At 42.4% G+C, this 16,993-nt stretch overlaps 1 long non-coding RNA gene across 1 annotated transcript in view; it reads left to right on the top strand.

Annotated features, from left to right (window-relative positions):
- The window catches only part of LOC133229989 (uncharacterized), a 46,371-nt gene extending 32,121 nt beyond the window's left edge, over positions 1-14,250 (top strand). Inside the window, exon 3 of the long non-coding RNA XR_009730692.1 lies at positions 12,478-14,250. This is a non-coding gene — a long non-coding RNA (uncharacterized LOC133229989). The remainder of the gene's footprint in view (positions 1-12,477) is intronic.
- Positions 14,251-16,993: the final 2,743 nt, after the last annotated feature.

Genomic DNA, 16,993 nt, shown 5'->3' with positions numbered 1-16,993 from the left:
GGCCTTCCCAGGCAAGAACCCCGAGGTGGGTTGCCGTTTCCTGCTCCAGGGGATCCTCCGGAACCAGGGACTGAACCTGTGTCGCCCACATCTCCTGCGTGAGCAGGTGGGTGCTTTACCACTAGTGCCACATGGGAGGCCCGCCTCTGATGGTAACTTCGGCCTAACGGCTCTCTGATGACTGTGCCGAGCTTTTCTCACGTTGAAAAGTGGTCTAGGATCCTTGCTCTGCACATGCTGTGCCTGTTGTTCCTCTAGTGTATTCCCACTAAACTCCTGCATATCTGTTTATTAGTTTCCTGTTGTTGCTCTAAGAAATTGTCACAGATTTAGTGGCTTAAAAATACACAAATGTATCCTCTTACACTTCTGGAGGTCAGGAGCCCAAAATGGGTCTCACTGGACTAAAATCAAAGAATCGCTGGGCTGCCTTCCTTATGGAGGCTCCGGTGAAGAATCTACTTCCTTGTCTTTTTGCAGTTGCTGGAAGCCACCTGCATTTCTTAGCCCATGGCCCTTCTTCCATCTTCAAAGCTGGCAGTGTAGCATCTTCAAATCTCTCTGCCTCTGCCCTTTCTTCCTCCCTCTTACAAGGACCCGTTTATTATGTTGGGCCCATCTGGATAATGTCACGTACTCTTTCCATCTCAGAATCCTTAATCACATCTGCAAAGCAGGGTAAACATATTCACAGGTTCTGGGCATTAGGAGATGAGTGTCTTTGGGGACCATTATTCTGTCTACCATAATCTCCTGATGCCTAATTCAGGAATCGGCTCTTCTAGGAAACCTTCTCTTACTCCCAAATCAAAAGCAACTACTCATCCCTATGAAACACATAATTTTAATTTTATCATATATTATAATATTGTATTATTTAATAAGTCACTCAACACTGCCCTTATTTTCTTATTTATGTCCCTTAAACTAGATGGTGAGAACCACGGGGTGTAGGGTCATGTCTTACTCAACTCTGTAGCCCCTAAGCTGAGCAGTCTGCCTCAGTTTAGGTTTCAGTAAATGCTCACCTGAACTGAAGCATGCCCTTTGTGACATGTAGATTGCATTTTGACGGGGACAATCCAGAACATCATTTGTAGAGTGTCCAATATGTAAGACCAACTAGACAGAGGGTCCATAAAACAGATAGAAATTTGGGGTGCTATCACAGTCCAGCCTAATTTAGAAGGCTGAGTGGAAGCACCAAGGCGGGGAGTGTGATCCAACATAGTGTCTTGGGAAAGTAACGATCTCTTGGAGTTGCTGAAACGTAAAATTCAAGTAGGAGCAGAGCCTGAAGATGAGGCTAGAGGGAAGAAATGGCAATTCAGGCCAGACTCTTGTACATTTTACTAAGGAGTTGGGACTTTGTTCTGCAGACAATTGGGCTTCCCTGATAGCTCAATTAGTAAAGAATGCAGGAGACCCCAGTTCTATTCTTGGGTCGGCAAGATCCGCTGGAGAAGGGATAGATTACCCACTCCAGTATTCTGGCCTGGAGAATTGCATGGACTGTATAGGCCATGGGGTCACAAAGAGTCGGACACGACTGAGTGACTTTCACTTTCTGTAGGTGATAGAGAGCCAGCATGTATTTCTTAGTTGAGTAATATGATGGAATTGGTATCTCCTGAGTGTGGAGGGTGAGGGAGGAGACGGCAGACTAAAGGCGGGGAGATTGGGATGGTTCATAGGAGGAAGACGTAGGCTCTGGGTCAAGTCTGTGAGAAACGGGACAGAGGAGCAGACCTCCTGGTTAAACACTGAGTTCAGTGAGGCAGTGACTGCCCGTTTCGAGTCATCATTTGTCCCAGGCCCCACAGAGTTTCAGTGGACACTCCATGCACAGGTATTTGCCAAGTCAGTGACAAGAGTGATTTGAATGATGTTTTAAAAAAAAAGGATTGATGCAACTGGGTGATTTGGGAACTACAAATAAATATGTTAGGCTTAGTTGGCGGCATCGCGCAGGAGTGTGCTAGGAGGGTAGTTTTAACTGGCTCTCCTTTGGCTATCAGATGACTGACTCGGAGTTTGACTGCTGTCCTATTGAATATGTGCTGGAGGTGGGCTTGGGGAGGGTAGCGGCGCCTCCCTCTTGGTTTCCATACACTAGATCTTCCGAGCCTCCTGCTCCTTGACCTTCGAGGCACCTCTCCCCGGCCCCTCCCTGCCTGGGCACACCCCTCGGGGCTAATTCTCAGCTACTCAGGTTTCTAGTCTAGCTTGCCCCAGAGGGCATCCTGCATAGCATTCCTTCTCCAGCCCACTCGGGGATTCTTAAGTTTAGCCTCATTTACATACTCCCAGCATTTGCCAGCAAGCAAATTCATTTGGACTCATTTTGAATAAGCTCCTGGGTGCTTGGCTCAGACCTTAAGTATTTCACTTGATTTGTGTTTGAGAGGGGAGGGGAACCCACAAACAAACAAAAAATGATGGCTCTATATAAAATGACAAATATTTATTGGACTTCAAAATGCATGTAATACTTTTAAAGGCCTCTGGGAAAATATTAAATTAAAAACTGTGCATTAAACAACCTGTGAAATCAACTGTTCTTGGTACATAAAGGTCTGTTTCTCCCATTGGTGTGTATGGGCTTAGACCATTTGGCCAGCACTGTCTTTACAAACAGAAAGTGGTGATGAAACATTGCATTTCAGTGATTCGTAGGCTAATAAAAAAAAATACACCCTCACCAACAAAATTCTTTCTTCCCTCTTGCTTCAGTATGTGATTTCAGTTCAGTTCAGTCACTCAGTCGTGTCCTAGTCTTTGCGACCCCATGAACTGCAGCACGCCAGGCACCCCTGTCCATCACCAACTCCCGGAGTTTACCCAAACCCATGTTCATCGAGTTGGTGATGCCATCCAACCATCTCATCCTCTGTCGTCCCCTTCTCCTCCTGCCCTCAATCTTTCCCAGCATCAGGATCTTTTCAAATGAGTCAGCTCTTTGCATCAGGTGGCCAAAGTTTTGGAGTTTCAGCCTCAAAATCAGTCCTACCAATGAACACCCAGGACTGATCTCCTTTAGGATGGACTGGTTGGATCTCCTTGCAGTCCAAAGGACTCTCAAGAGTCTTCTCCAACAACACAGTTCAAAAGCATCAATTCTTTGGCACTCAGCTTTCTTTATAGTCCAACTCTCACATCCATACATGAGCACTGGAAAAACCATAGCCTTGACTAGACGGACCTTTGTTGAAGGTAATGTCTCTGCTTTTTAATATTCTGTCTAGGTTGGTCATCACTTTCCTTCCAAGGAGTAAGCATCTTTTAATTTCATGGCTGCAATGACTATCTGCAGTGATTTTGGAGCCCAGAAAAATAAAGTCTAACACTGTTTCCACTGTTTCCCCATCTATTTTGCATGAAGTGATGGGACTGGATGCCATGATCTTCGTTTTCTGAATGTTGAGCTTTAAGCCAACTTTTCCACTCTTCTCTTTCACTTTCATCAAGAGGCTTTTTAGTTCCTCTTCACTTTCTGCCATAAGGGTGGTGTCATCTGCATATCTGAGGTGTTTGATATTTCTCCCGGCAATCTTGAGTCATGCTTGTGCTTCTTCCAGCCCAGCGTTTCTCATGATGTACTCTGCATAGAAGTTAAATAAGCAGGGTGACAATATATAGCCTTGACATATTCCTTTTCCTATCTGGAACCAGTCTGTTGTTCCATATCCAGTTCTAATTGTTGCTTCCTGACCTGCATACAGGTTTCTCAAGAGGCAGGCCAGGTGGTCTGGTATTCCCATCTCTTTGAGAATTTTCCAGTTTATTGTGATCCACACAGTCAAAGGCTTTGGCATAGTCAATAAAGCAGAAATAGATGTTTTTCTGAACTCTCTTGCTTTTTCAATGATCGTTTTTTTCAGGTCGTGAATATCTTTTTTGCACAGTTCTTCTGTGTATTCTTGCCACCTCTTCTTAATATCTTCTGCTTCTCTTAGGTCCCTACCATTTCTGTCCTTTATTGAGCCCATCTTTGCATGAAATGTTCCCTTGGTATCTCTAATTATCTTGAAGAGATCTCTAGTCTTTCTCATTCTATTGTTTTCCTCTATGTCTTTTCATTGATCACTGAGGAAGGCTTTCTTATCTCTTCTTGTTATTCTTTGGAACTCTGCGTTCAGATGGGTACATCCTTCCTTTTCTCCTTTGCTTTTCCCTTCCCTTCTTTTCACAGCTATCTGTAAGGCCTCCACAGACAGCCATTTTGCTTTTTTGCATTTCTTTTTCTTAGGGATGGTCTTGATTCCTGTCTCCTGTACAATGTCACAAACCTCCATCCATAGTTCATCAGGCACTCTGTCTATCAGATCTAGTCCTTTAAATCTATTTCTCACTTCCACTGTATAGTCATAAGGGATTTGATTTACGTTATACCTGAATGGTCTAGTGGTTTTCTCCACTTTCTTCAATTTCAGTCTGAATTTGGCAATAAGAAGTTCATGATCTGAGCCACAGTCAGCTCCTGGTCTTGTTTTTGCTGACTGTATAGAGCTTCTCCATATGTGGCTGCAAAGAATATAATCAATCATCAAATCACTGATTTCGGTGTTGACCGTCTGGTGATGTCCATGTGTAGAGTCTTCTTTTGTGTTGTTGGAAGAAGGTGTTTGCTATGACCAGTGTGTTCTCTTGGCAGAACTCTATTAGACTTTGCCCTGCTTCATTCTGTACTCCAAGGCCAAATTTGCCTGTTACCCCAGGTGTTTTTTGACTTCCTACCTTTGCATTCCAGTCCCCTATAATGAAAAGGACATCTTTTTTGGGTGTTAGTTCTAGAAGGTCTTGTAGGTCTTCATAGAACTGTTCAACTTCAGCTTCTTCAGCATTACTGGTCGGGGCATAGACTTGGATTACTGTGATATTGAATGGTTTGCCTTGGAAACAAACAGAGATCATTCTGTCGTTTTTGAGATTGCATCCAAGTACTGCATTTCAGACTCTTTTGTTGACCACGATGGCTACTCCATTTCTTCTAAGGGATTCCTGCCCACAGTAGTAGATATAATGGTCATCTGAGTTAAATTCACCCATTCCAGTCCATTTTAGTTCGCTGATTCCTAGAATGTCGACATTCACTCTTGGCCATCTCCTGTTTGACCACTTCCAATTTGCCTTGATTCATGGACCTAACATTCCAGGTATGTGATTTACCTGTCTGTAATTCAATTGACTTAGAGAAATTGATCCATGAGGAGATTTTTAAATCTATAGTTTTACCATAATTGGGAGACTATGAATAGCATAATTGACCAAATATAATTCTCATCTCAAAGGCTCACCCCTGATATGTCAATATTTCAGAAAGGAAAGAAACCGACAATTATTGAGTACCTACTATGTGCCAGGTTTTGAGCTAAGTGTCTTTTTGATCCATTCTTATTTTAGCTTCATCTTTGCTGTAGCAAAATATATATGTATATGATCTCTATCTTATAGATTAGAGAAGGACAGCTCAGGAAAGCTAAGTGCCTTGTGCGGAATGACCCAAGAAGTGGGCAAAGCAGGATTCAAGCAGATGTCTTTAACCTGCAGAAGGAATGGTCATAGGAATGAATGCAGGGACAGTTGTCAGACACCTCACTGGTGATTTTCCTCCTCTGTCCTGGTTTGCAAAGCATCAGCTCAGGCACTGTACATGCCAGTTAAATGGATTCAGAGGTAGCTGTGTGCAAGAGAGGAGCCTCCTCCAGCAGGCCACACTGTCAACTATAGTGATTCCTTGGGAGGTACTTACTGTCTTGTTGCTGAAAGTAGTGGGGATGCCCTTGCTGTAAGGGGTGATGTTGGCTTTGGGTTAAGATGGTGTATTTGTTTCCTAGGACAGTCTTAGGCTTCCCTGGTGGCTCAGATGGTAAAGAATCTGCCTGCGATGTGGGAGACCTGGGTTCCATCCCTGGGTTGGGAAAATCCCCTGGAGGAAGAAATGACAACCCACTCTAGTATTCTTGCCTGGAGAATCCCCATGGACAGAGGAGCCTGGTGGGCTACAGTTCATGGGGTCGCAAAGAGTCAGACATGACTGAGCGACTGAGCCCACAGTGCCCAGGGCTATCCTAACAAAGTACCACATCTTGGGTGGCTTCAAACAATAGGAATTGATTCCGTCATAGTTCCGGAGGCCAGAGTTCCAAATCAAGGTGTTGGCAGGGTTGATTCCTCCTGGAGATTCTGAGAGTGAAACTGCCCCTTGCCTCTCTCCAGTTTCTGCTGGTTGCAAGGACTCCTTGGGGTTCCTTGTCCTGTAGATGCATCACTGTGGTCCCTGCCTCCGTCTTCACATTGCCTTCTTGTCTGTCAAAGGACCCCCTCATTGGATTTATCGCCCGCCTTAATCCAGTATGATCTCATCTCCATCCTTACCTTAGTCACACCTGCAAATACCATTTCTCCAAATAAGGTCACATTCTGATGTTCTCAGTGGACATGAACTTTTTTGGAGAGCACTATTCAAACCATTACAGATGGATGTTATTTATGGCATTTAGAAAGTATTTAGATAAAATGCTAGCAGCATTTAGTGCTTAATTTTATTAAATATCTTTTTGACTTTCTCTGAGATTAAAAAATATACATCTTCTTTGGCAAATTGAAGAGGGTCAATCTGTTAAAAGACTCTCTATTATTAAATGGTAATTTTATGATGGTATCGAGTTTTTCTTAGTATGTGCTATTATTGAAATACATTACTGGGTTCAGTAATCTCTTATTTAGAATTTTTATATTTATATTCCAATATAAAGGAGAACTGCAGTTTGTGGTTTGAAGTATTTCAACTCAGTTACAGAATCATTCCTGATTCAAAGCAGATTAGGAATTGCCTATCTTTTAAACATTCTGGATAACATTACATGTTATGAAAATCAGTTAATCTTTGAAATTACTTGCCTATTAAATCTTCCAGACCCAATGCCATTTTACTTAAGTGACAGTATGAAACTTAAAAAAAAAGTTCTATTCAAATAAATAGTTATTGATCTAGGCAAATGGATCAATTTTGATAGCCTCTTGGAAACTGTTTAAACATTTCACTATGATTTTTCAAACTAATTGGGTGAATGTCATATCAGTTCAGTTCAGTTCAGTGGCTCAGTCGTGTCCGACCCTTTGCGACCCCATGAATCGCAGCATGCCAGGCCTCCCTGTCCATCATTCTTTAAAGGCTCTGCCCTGCTTCTTGTACGTACATTGTGCTTTCATGCTTCCTCCTTTTTTCCTCATTACTTGACTTCTTAGAGGTCATTTTATTTTTTGCCCTGCCACACTAAAGTATCAACTTGTAGACATTTTGTTTAGTTTTCTTCTTTTCTTGATTCTTAATTTACTAAGGAAACATTACTTATATTTTCCCTCTTATTTTTCAATTTAAATGAAAAGCAGTAACTGTATATATGTATCTATATATATATGACACACAATGAAATATACATATATTTAAACATTTAAAAGTTAAAAGTTAGAGTCCCTTGGACTTCAAGGAGATCCAACCAGTCCATCTTAAAGGAAATCAGTCCTGAATATTCATTGTAAGGACTGATGCTGAAGATGAAACTAATACTTTGGCCACCTGATGCAAAGAACTGACTCAATGGAAAAGATTCTGATGCTGGGAAAGATTGAAGGCAGGAGGAGAAGGGGATGACATAGGAAGAGATGGTTGGATGGCATCACTGACTCGATGGACATGACTTTGAGTAAGCTAAGGGAGTTGGTGATGGACAGGGAGGCCTGGTGTGCTATAGTCCATGGGGTTGCAAAGAGTTGGACATGACTGAGTGACTGAATTGAACTGATATATACACACATATATGACACACATTGAAATATAATATACATATATTTAAACATTTAAAGTTAAGCATTTTTTCACTTACCTAATATTTAAGCATATCTCATATATGTACAAATGTATAAAGCATTTAATTTATGAATCTGCTTCTGACTATAGCATTTAACACATCTCATGTGGATTTATTTGTCACATATTGGCTTTTTTTTTTGAGTCGTCTTTTTTTTTTAATTTATTTTCTTATTGAAGGATAATTTACAGAATTGTGTTGTTTTCTGTCAAACCTCAACATGAATCAGCCATAGGTATACATATATCCCCACCCTTCTGACCCTCCCTCCCATCTCCCTCCCCGTCCCACCCCTCTAGGTTGATACAGAGCCCCTGTTTGAGTTTCCTGAGCCATAGAGCAAAGTCCCGTTGGCTATTTTGCGTATGGTAAGGTAAGTCTCCATGTTGCTCTTTCCATACATCTCATCCTCTCCTCCCCTCTCCCCATGTCCATAAGTCTATTCTCTATGTCTGTTTCTCCATTGCTGCCCTGTAAATAAAATCTTCAGTGTCATTTTTCTAGATTCCATATATATATGTTAGAATATGATATTTATTTTTCTCTTTCTGACTCCACTCTGTATAATAGATTCTAGGTTCCTCTACCTCATCAGAACTGACTCAAATGCATTCCTTTTTATGGCTGAGTAATATTCCATTTGGGCTGGGGTCCTCCCGGCTTCTGCCCCTGACCTCGGACGTGGGGTAGCTCCTCTCGGCCGCGCTTAGTGCACCAGTCGCAGCCGCCTGCGCTTAGAAAAGGCAGAGGAACCAGAGATCAAATTGCCAACATCAGCTGGATCATGGAAAAAGCAAGAGAGTTCCAGAAAAACATCTATTTCTGCTTTATTGACTATGCCAAAGCCTTTGACTGTGTGGATCACAATAAACTGTGGAAAATTCTGAAAGAGATGGGAATACCAGACCACCTGACCTGCCTCTTGAGAAACCTGTATACAGGTCAGGAAGCAACAGTTAGAACTGGACATGGAACAACAGTCTGGTTCCAAATAGGAAAAGGAATATGTCAAGGCTGTATATTGTCACCCTGCTTATTTAACTTCTATGTAGAGTACATCATGAGAAACGCTGGGCTGGAAGAAGCACAAGCTGGACTCAAGATTGCCGGGAGAAATATCAAACACCTCAGATATGCAGATGGCACCACCCTTATGGCAGAAAGTGAAGACGAACTAAAGAGAACCTCTTGATGAAAGTGAAAGTGAAGAGTGAAAAAGTTGGCTTAAAGCTCAACAACAAGAAAACGAAGATCATGGCATCCAGTCCCATCACTTCATGGGAAATAGATGGGGAAACAGTGTCAGACTTTATTTTTTGGGCTCCAAAATCACTGTAGATGGTGACTGCAGCCATGAAATTAAAAGATGCTTACTCCTTGGAAGGAAAGTTATGACCAACCTAGATAGCATATTCAAAAGCAGAGACATTACTTTGCCAACAAATGTTCGTCTAGTCAAGGCTATGGTTTTTCCTGTGGTCATGTATGGATGTGAGAGTTGGACTGTGAAGAAAGCTGAGCACCGAAGAATTGATGCTTTTGAACTGTGGTGTTGGAGAAGACTCTTGAGAGTCCCTTGGACTGCAAGGAGATCCAACCAGTCCATTCTGAAGATCAGCCCTGGGATTTCTTTGGAAGGAATGATGCTCAAGCTGAAACTCCAGTTACTTTGGCCACCTCGTCCAAAGAGTTGACTCATTGGGAAAGACTCTGATGCTGGGAGGGATTGAGGGCAGGAGGAGAAGGGGACGACAGAGGATGAGATGGCTGGATGGCATCACTGACTCGATGGACGTGAGTCTGGGTGAACTCCGGGAGTTGGTGATGGACATGGAGGCCTGGCGTGCTGCGATTCATGGGGTTGCAAAGAGTCGGACACGACTGAGTGACTGAACTGAACTGAAATGAACTGAATATTCCATTGTGTATATGTACCACAACTTCTTTATCCATTTATCTGTTGATGGACATCTAGGTTACTTCCATGTTTTAGCTATTGTAAATAGTGCTGCAGTGAACAATGGGATACATTTGTCTTTTTCAATTTTGATTTCCTCAGGGTATATGCCTAGGAGTGGGATTGCTGGGTCATATGGTGGTTTTATTCCTAGTTTTTTAAGGAATCTCCATACCATCTTCCATAGTGGCTTTATCAATTTACATTCCCACCAGCAGTGCAAGAGCATTCCCTTTTCTCCGCACCCTCTCCAGCATTTATTGTTTGCAGACTTTTGATGACCATTCTGACTGGTGTGAGGTGATATCTCATTGTAGTTTTGATTTGCATTTCTCTAATAATGAGCGACGTTGAGCATCTTTTCATGTGTTTGTTAGCCATCTGTATGTCTTCTTTGGAGAAATGTCTAAGTCTTTTCCCCGCTTTTTGATTGGGTGTTTGTTTTTCTGGCATTGAGTTGTATGAGCTGCTTGTATATTTTGGAAATTAATCCTTTGTCAGTTGTTTCATTTGCTATTATTTTCTCCCATTCTGAGGGTTGTCTTTTCACCTGGCTTATGGTTTCCTTTGCTGTGAAAAAGCTTTTAAGTTTAATCAGGTCCCACTTGTTTACTTTTGTTTTTATTTCCATTACACTAGGAGGTGGGTCATAGAGGATCTTGCTTTGATTTATGTCATCGAGTGTTCTGCCTGTTTTCCTCTAAGAGTTTTATAGTTCTTGGTCTTACATTTAGGTTTTTAATACATTTTGAGTGTATCTTTGTGTAGGTGTTAAGAAGTGTTCTAATTTCATTCTTTTACATGTAGCTGTCCAGTTTTCCCAGCACCATTTATTGAAGAGACTGTCTTTGCCCCATTGTACATTCTTGCCTCCTTTGTCAAAAATAAGGTGCCCATAGGTACATGGGTTTATTTCTGGGTTTCTACCTTGTTCCATTGGTCTATAATTCTGTTCTTGTGCCAGTACCATACTGTCTTGATGACTGTAGCTTTGTAGTATAATCTGAAGTCAGGGAGGTTGATTGTTCCAGATCCATTCTTCTTTCTCAAGACTGCTTTTGCTATTTGGGGTCTTTTGCATTTCCATATGTATTGTGAATTTTTTTTGTTCTAGGTCTGTGAAAAATGTCATTGGTAATTTGATAGGGATCACATTGAATCTGTAGATTGCATTTGGTAATATAGTCATTTTCACAATACTGATTGACATTTTATATGTTACCAATCCCTATTTACTTACAAGTATAGGTGCAAACTTTAATTTTGATCTTCTCTGACCTAAGAGGTATTTAAAGGTGTGCTTCCTCAAAATAATTGCAATTTTTGTTTTAATCTCTGCTCTACATTTCTAATCTTATTACCCTTTGATTCAATCACAGTCTTTTGGGGACTTATGTATTTGGAACTGTATTTAGCTGATCAATTTGCATGGATACTTTAAAGACATTTAAAATGTCTTTTCTATAAGATAAAAGTATAATATACCTTTAACATTAATCTTACATGTTAATTAAAATACTCTTTATCCTACTTAAATTTTCATCTTCCTGATCTTTCTAAGAGTGTTGGTTTATGTTGTCTCAGTTAACTGGCCATTTGGTGAGGGAATAGTTGGATATGAAGTTAGTGTTGTTCATCTGTTTCCATGTGGGATTTATGGCTACAGACAACGCCATTGGTGGTGGGTTAATATCCCCCATGTTTTTGTCAATATGTACTTCCATTTCTAATTATTTTGATTCCATATTTTGTGTTTTTGTTTTTCCTGTAAAGCTGCATGCCTATTATATTATGGGCTTCCCTGGTAGCTCAGATGGTAAAGTGTCTGTCTACAATGCAGGAGACCTGGGTTCGATCCCTGGGTTGCGAAGATCCCCTGGAGAAGGAAATGCCTATTATATTAAATTAAGATAATTCCTTTGTTAATATAAAATGAGACTGTGGCTGTTACTCTTTATTGCATTTTATTCTTAATTCTACCTTAGTTATTCAATTGTGTCCAGCTCTCACAACCCCATGGACTGTAGCCCACCAGGTGCCTCTGTCCATGGGATTTTGGGGGCAAGAATACTGGAGTGGGTAGCCATTTCCTTCTCCAAGGGATCTTCCCAACCCAGGAATTGAACCCACGTCTCCTGCATTGCAGGCAGGTTCTTTACTGACTGAGCTATGAGGTCTACCTGAATTGATTTTCACTCATGTGTGATTGTTTACTGTGCACTTCCACCCCATCCTGGAGGTGGATGAGAGGTGTCTTCCACTGATACTTCCCTGAAGCCTCTGTGTGTGTGTGTGTGTGTGTGTGTGTGTGTTACACAGGTGTATAGCAGGCATCACAAATGAGTGGAAGATGGTGAAAATTAATGTCAGGGAGATGAGATAGAATAACCTGCATTAAAGAGTAATAGCCACAGTCTCATTTTGAACAGACAAAGGAATTGTCTGAATTTCATTTAATAGATGTGCAACTCAATGGGGGAAAAAACAGTAGATTCAATATATATCAACTCAAAATAATCAGAAACAAAAGTAGAAGTTGACAAACAGTGTGGGAGACCTGAACCCTCATGCCCAGTGTCTGAAGCTTTCTAATGGAGGAAAGAAACGGGGACAAGACAAAACTCTGGTGGTTTCTCTGTTTTACAGGATGGACTGTTCATTTCCTGCTGGAGACTTTATGATGCAGCTGTTAGTGAGACAAGGCGATCCCAACAATTGCTCTTCCGAAAGCTGGGTTCTTGGGTCCTGGGTTCTGTGGACCTGCATTCTGGTGCTTGGGGTGTGTACAAGCTAAACAAAAAGTATTACCAAGACAAGCACACAGTGCGTTGGTAACATCTATGTGAAAGGTGAGTCTGGGGGCCGTTGATAATTTCCTTGGAACCCATGGTGCTTTGGAAAACATTTTGGGAAGAAATAAATAATAAGTTCTGCCACCTCACCCCTTATTATGCATCCATTAAGGTTTTGTTGAGCAGCTAATGTGGCTGCATGAGGAGTCCAGCCTGAAAATAGCGAGGTCAGTGAAACAGACGTGAGTCATACACTGTCCCATGGGATGGAAACCCTGTCCCTCTGGAGGATAAAACCAATAAAGCTATGGTCGCAGGTCACCCATTTCCAAGAACCACAGCCTCAGAGGGGAGACAGATCCGAGGTGGGTTCCCACAGCCCTCTCACATCTTGGAGAAGACAGTGGGAGAAATGATTTTTGTGATGAGGAATTGCTGGTGAGAAAAGTGATGTGACAGAAAGTGTCATAGCCTTGGGCTAAGAGAAAATCAGCAATTAGCCAGAGAGAGACATGTGCCCCCCACCAAAAAAAAAATCCTTAGTGTTTATATATGTGCTAAGGAAAGGGGTTGCTGTGGGGAGCGGCCTCCTTTGCCCTGGGTACAGATAAGTCGGCAATCCATCGACAGGCCTTGGCAGACCGAATCGAGAGCGCTGGGAAAGTCCTGAGGTTACATTTCTCTTTTTGAAGAGCACTGCCAAATTGCTAATTTGGACTCACGTTCTTTTTCTGCAACATAGCTTTCTCTGACCTCGAAGGAGCTAGGGTGTAGGCTGCTGAGCATCTTAATGTTTGAGAATTGCCAACTCTGCTTCTCCTCCCGTAACTCTCGGGTGGATTGGTCCATAGAGTTAAATGGCTCATTGCAATTCAGCAAAGTGGCTTTTATGTGCAATTAATGTTTGTTAATTTGGTTAAATGTCAAAGTATACATTTTTTGGGGGGGCAGCTGGAAAGTTCCTGCAATACAACCTCCACCCCCCAAACCTTTTAAGTATCAAGGGGTGAGATGTTATTCTCAAACAAATGGGAAAGTGATCATATTCAGCATCTGTTTTAAATTGAATGGACAATACCTTAGTTAAATGTCCCTCTTGGGAGACAAGACAGTAAGATGTCAGCACAACTGAGTTTAGAAGCAAAATTAAGGGGATAGTTGAGAAAACCCAGTGAAAAAATATTGCCTTTGCCACCTGGCCCCCAAAGAAAGAAGAAGGGCTTTGAGTTAGTTGTTTGGCCCACTTGTTCGAATTCCTCATCTTTTTGTTTCCCCGAAATTTTAATATTCTTCCACTTCTGTTTGTATATTTATGCTCTGGGTAATTTTTTGTTATCCTTGGATGTGTTCATATCTATGTTCTGCGTTCTGGTTCTGTTGCTTTGAGTGCTAAAACCTCAGCCACAGTCACAGGGTTCTCATTACAGTGACCATTTTTATTAAAGTCTACTGTGCATTTATTAAAGATACACACAGTAAAAATATAGACTAATGTACTTCATTCTTTAACCCTGGCATGTATCTATCACTAAAGTAGAAAAACGGTTGTCTTTTTCTAAGTTTACAGGGAAAAGATAGGCTTAAGGGTCTCAGTCTTAGAATTTCTCTCGTACTTCTTTTCCCCTAAGAATTGGATCCTTGCTATCACTCCGTGCTGGTTAAATTGTGCTGCAGACATGCGTGGGTAGAATTTAGGTGTGACTTGTGGATGTCCTAGATATTTTTAATTCCTTGTCTTGTCCTCTTTTTAAGAATCCCTCTTTTGCTCTGCTCATCTCTCTGTATCTCCATGGTGCAGTGCAGTGATGAAGTTCTGTCTGCTCCACTCACTGGCTGCTCACCCTGCTGGATGTGAGAGTTTAGGCCAATTCCTTCTAAGCCTCAGTGTTACAGTCTGTCTTCCTTTTGTTGTATGAACTGCCTTATAGTCATCACTCCTTTCTTCCTCATAACGTCAGAAAGGAAAACCTCTGGGACCAAGATGTGGGATCTATGGAGACCTGTAGTTTGCTCCTTAGGTGAGGACAAGAGTCATCCCAGTGGCTCTTCCACATTAGGCAGGGTCACCAAAGCCAGCAGAGCATAAAGAACCTACATGTTCTTGGTCTGTTCATTGTTTGGATCATTTTCAGAAATCCATGGCCATGGCTCATTGATGATTCTTGGCAGGGCCAGCTGCATGGGCACTTGACCTGGGGCCAGCTGTGCAGGTCCTGGTGCTCAGAAGGTGCCCGCACCTGGTTTAATGCCTTACTGTTGCCGTCTTAAAAGTTTTTAACCATCTTTGAACAAGAGGTCCTCCACTTTGACTTGCACTGGGCCCCACGAACGGGAGTTCCTGTCTTCCTCACAGAGTCAGGGACACCTGTGTGTGTGCTTCTCTGGGCCAGGAGAACATGTTAGTGTCCCCAGGGTTCAAAGGAGAGCTGAGCTCAGTGAGGCCTCAGCTTAACACGCCAAAGTGTCTACAGTTACACTGGGTGGCCGGCACATTCGCTGACAGCCACGTTTTTATGAACGGAAGGGAGCAATGTCCAAGGTACTTTTCGATTCTATGGAAATCAGTCCTTATCTGGGAAGCTCTCTGAAATGTGTGGCCCCCTAATCCTTGAAGGTTTCATCACTTTAGAGTTGATACAGAGTCCTATGTCCTACCACAGTTACCCTTTGGTTGTTCTTTCTCTGAGAGTCCTCCATAATTTTGCAGACATGGCCTGTGAATTTCACCCAAAGGATATACCATTGCTTCGTGGGACAGGCTACGTCCGGGAACTAGACTATGGTATGCCAACAGAAACATGTTTGACTTTCTCCCAGACCTTGGCTGGATCTCCACTGCCTACTAGAAACAAAGCAGGGGGCGGGGGAACCCTCCTCAGCCAAGCATTCAACACACATTTTGATATATTTATCAATATGTTTTTTCAGAGAAGTCCCTAACTTCAGGGGCTGGGAAGGACATTTCGGTGGGATCAGAGAAGATAAATGACATATTCTCAGAGAAATATGCCCGCCTTGGTGATGGGGTGATGTCCCAGGACTTACGCTTAAGAACGGGCAGACAGGTTGGTGGAGAAAACCAACTGGAGACACGCTGCATGGTCTCTTTCTCTGACTCTACCTTTTATTTCCTTTTGTGTGTGAGATGAGATTTTAGTTGGTTCATGAAGGAAAGACAGGACATGATCCCACTCTGACAGAATGCTCCATCGTAGAATTCCTACTCAGTGGGTAGGATTCTGGGCAGGATTCTGTTGATTTCTTTGGTTTTCACCCAGTTCTTGACTTGGTGGAAAAGCGAATCCCTGGTCTAGATTCACTGTCTACCCCACCCAGGGCCTCTCTTCCCAGGAAATGGAACTGTGGTAGGGAAAGAGTCTTGGAAATGGAATAGGGAAGTCTGTTTGCAAGTCCCGGTTGTGTGAGTAGCCATCAAACTTTTGGAGTCTCATATTTCTCATACTTGGGAAGGGATGGGGTGAAGTTTGTGCATTGCAGAGTGACTGTGATGGGCACAGGCTACAGTCTGTGAAAGCACCCTAACCTAGCATGTAGTACATAAGAGCTATTCACATTTTATTTAGTTGAACCAGAGCAGAGGAGTAACTCTTTGTGTGTTGAATTTATTGTTATTAAATGTAGTTTTGTCAGGAAACCAGAGTTGACTGTATTTTGCTTTGTTTGCCTACATAGACTCCCTCTGTATTTTCTACATTATATATATGTATAATGATTATGACGAAGAAACCCCAAATCACAATAACTGGTATTTCTGCCCTGACTTCTGTGCTAGGAAATGTGAGGGGAGCAGGCAGAAATCCATTTTACTAACATTGTTAGACTTTACTATATTTTGGGCCAATGTAACACATCTGCTAGTCCTGAAAGAATGTCAGCCGAGCAAGAAAGAAATCCACTTGCTCCAGCCTGCAGCTGAGCAGAGATCCTGGGTCTGGTTGACAAGAGAGCAAGAAAGGGCAAGCTGGGCAGCAGTCAGCCTCCAGACGGGAGTTCGCCTGTCCCAACAAGGGCAGAAGGAGAGAGAAAAGGACAACCCGAGTAAGGACAAGAGAGGTGCATGCATGCGACGGGCACCAGGCACACAGACCCTGACCACAGACAAGCAGAGCTGCACACTGTCTCAGGCGCTGGCAAATGCCTAGCAGGCCTTCCTCCTGGGGCAAAAACTTTCCCAAGAGGAGAATTAGAAGGGCTTCACCCCCATCCTAATGGCCCTTCAGAGGCCACTCCTTGCAGATTTGATTTCATATCTCCCAAGGGAAACATTTTTATCTTCATGGGAGAAGTCTACAACAGATTATCCTCACTGGGGTCTTACTTTTCCTACCAGGATAGAAGAGGGGCACACT

The sequence above is a fragment of the Bos javanicus genome, chromosome 18, assembly GCF_032452875.1.
Source record: "Bos javanicus breed banteng chromosome 18, ARS-OSU_banteng_1.0, whole genome shotgun sequence".
NCBI classification, from domain to species: domain Eukaryota; kingdom Metazoa; phylum Chordata; class Mammalia; order Artiodactyla; family Bovidae; genus Bos; species Bos javanicus.
Note: the sequence above shows the minus strand (reverse complement) of the source record. Positions and strands in the feature narration are given on the sequence as shown.